A 3,288-nucleotide genomic window follows, 5' to 3' on the forward strand; every position below is an offset into this window, starting at 1 on the left:
ACTGCATACGTCATCAGACAAATTATGAGCCTTTGTTTGCTAACTTACTACTAAAAGAAACGTTGTCTAGTATGTTCACTATTTTAATTACAATTTCAATAATAAACATATGTTTAATGTACCGTAAGATTTTTTGTTAAAATAAAGCCAATAATGCCATTTTTTGTGGTCCCCTTTATTTAGAAAAGTATCGAAATACATTTTGGTACTGGTACCGGTACCAAAATATTGGTATCGGGACAGCCCTAATGTGTGTATATATGTTGATATATATATATATTGTTGCGTTTGGACCAGTTGTTCCTCCCAGGGAATTCAAGTTTCTGGTCGTCGCTCCCAAGCTTTTTACGACACTTAAAGCTGAGTAAAAGAACCACCAGAGACAGAATAGGTATTTTGTATATATTTGCAAAGCTTTGTAAATATAAATGAGACCAGTCCAGCATAGAACATTCAATCGCGCAGCTAAGATGGTCTGCCCCCCGAAAATGGAAAACCCTCTATTCTAAAAAGTCTCTCTCCCTCCCACCCTCGCTGTCTTGTCTTTCCAGCCCAAACACATGCCCATTGTCCTACGCACCTGGACATAAGAATAGATAAGAAGAAGGAGTATCTCTCTTTCTTACATTCCACACTCAAGGTTAGCACACAGTATTTGCAGACAACCAAAAGACCACAATTGGAAGAAAAACACTAGCTGTTTTGTAATATGATTATGAAATTAAAGAAGTAACACTTAAATACGGATATATGTAAATATCTGCCTCCGACAATATATATGTATATATATATATATCTATATATATATAGATATATATATATATTATACATATATATGTGTACATATTATATTAAAATAATGAATGTATAATTATTATAATTGGATATTAAGAGTATGTAAAAGTTCGACTTCTACCTTGTTTACTTCCGTGACGACCTCCTTAAAGTTTTGTAATCAATCAGAACTATTAAGCAGCTACAATTCGCTAAACATGGATAAGTGTGGACATTGTTTTGCATTTTTCCCCATCATGCTTTGTAATGGATTTAAATGGATGTCATTTTGAATTTTGTATGGTGCAAAGTACAGTGAGCAGGTCGTGGCATGTTGACATTTTGTGTTGTCTGGATTATAATGATAATAATGGATTTGACTTTGTCCAGCGCTTTTCTACCTTCAAGGTACCTAAAGCGCGTTGACACTACGACCACGTTCGCTTACTGATGACGCGGCATCAGGATTAGCTGGGGATACTTTGACATGGTCACAGGAGGACTGGGGATCGAACTCGCAGCATTCAGGTTAGGAGACAACCACTCTACCACCTGCCATGCTGCCCGAAGATAACTATATTTTTTTGTAAATTTGATTATTCCTAAAATGTCGGCGCTTTAGTCGGGAAAATTCTACTCACTATTATGTGCAGTCGTGGTCAAAAGTTTACATACACTTGTGAAGAACATAATGTCAACTCTTATTTTTTTGTGATAGAGTGATTGGAGCACATGCTTGTTGGTCACAAAAAAAAATTCATGAAGTTTGGTTCTTTTATGAATTTATTATGGGTCTACTGAAAATGTTAATATTTGCTTACATGTCCCTTGGCAAGTTTCACTGCAATAAGGCACTTTTGGTAGCCATCCACAAGCTTCTGCTTGGATTTTTGACCACTCCTCTTGACACAAAATTGGTGCAGTTCAGCTAAATGTGTTGGTTTTCCGCCATGGACTTGTTTCTTCAGCATTGTCCACACGTTTAGGTCAGGACTTTGGGAAAGGTCATTCTAAAAACTTCATTCTAGCCTGATTTAGCCATTCCTTTACCACTTTTGACGTGTGTTTAAGGTCATTGTCCTGTTGGAACACCCAACTGCGCCCAAGACCCAACTTCCGGGCTGATGATTTTAGCTTGTCCTGAAGAATTTGGAGGTAATCCTCCTTTTTCATTGTCCCATTTACTCTCTGTAAAGCACCAGTTTCATTGGCAGCAAAACAGGCCCAGACCATAATACTATCACATGGACAAAGATAAGACCTTCTGGAGGAAAGTTCTGACGTCAGATGAAACACAAATGGAGCTGTTTGGCCACAATACCCAGCAATATGTTTGGAGGGGAAAAGGTGAGGCCTTTAATCCCAGGAACACCATGCCTGCCGTCAAGCATGGTGGTGGTAGTATTATGCTCTGGGCCTGTTTCGCCATCCACAAGCTTCTGGTTGAATTTTTGACCACTCCTCTTGACAAAATTGGGGCAGTTCAGCGAAATGTGTTGGTTTTCCGACATGGACTTGTTTCTTCAGCATTGTCCACACGTTTAAGTCAGGACTTAGTGAGAGTCCAGTCCATAGTGGATCTAACATAATAGTGAGAGTCCAGTCCATAGTGGATCTAACATAATAGTGAGAGTCCAGTCCATAGTGGATCTAACATAATAGGGAGAGTCCAGTCCATAGTGGATCTAACATAATATTGTGAGAGTCCAGTCCATAGTGGATCTAACATAATAGTGAGAGTCCAGTCCATAGTGGATCTAACATAATAGTGAGAGTCCAGTCCATAGTGGATCTAACATAATAGTGAGAGTCCAGTCCATAGTGGATCTAACATAATAGTGAGAGTCCAGTCCATAGTGGATCTAACATAATAGTGAGAGTTCAGTCCATAGTGGATCTAACATAATAGTGAGAGTCCAGTCCATAGTGGATCTAATATAATAGGGAGAGTTCAGTCCATAGTGGATCTAATATAATAGGGAGAGTCCAGTCCATAGTGGATCTAACATAATAGTGAGAGTTCAGTCCATAGTGGATCTAATATAATAGTGAGAGTCCAGTCCATAGTGGATCTAACATAATAGTGAGAGTCCAGTCCATAGTGGATCTAACATAATAGGGAGAGTCCAGTCCATAGTGGATCTAACATAATAGTGAGAGTCCAGTCCATAGTGGGTCTAGCATAATATTGTGAAAGTCCAGTCCATAGTGGATCTAACATAATAGTGAGAGTCCAGTCCATAGTGGATCTAACATAATAGTGAGAGTCTAGTCCATAGTGGATCTAACATGATAGTGAGAGTCCAGTCCATAGTGGATCTAACATAATAGTGAGAGTTCAGTCCATAGTGGATCTAATATAATAGTGAGAGTCCAGTCCATAGTGGATCTAACATAATAGTGAGAGTTCAGTCCATAGTGGATCTAACATAATAGTGAGAGTCCAGTCCATAGTGGATCTAACATAATAGTGAGAGTCCAGTCCATAGTGGATCTAACATAATAGTGAGAGTC

The sequence above is a fragment of the Nerophis lumbriciformis genome, linkage group LG09, assembly GCF_033978685.3.
Source record: "Nerophis lumbriciformis linkage group LG09, RoL_Nlum_v2.1, whole genome shotgun sequence".
Classification (NCBI taxonomy): Eukaryota; Metazoa; Chordata; class Actinopteri; order Syngnathiformes; family Syngnathidae; genus Nerophis; species Nerophis lumbriciformis.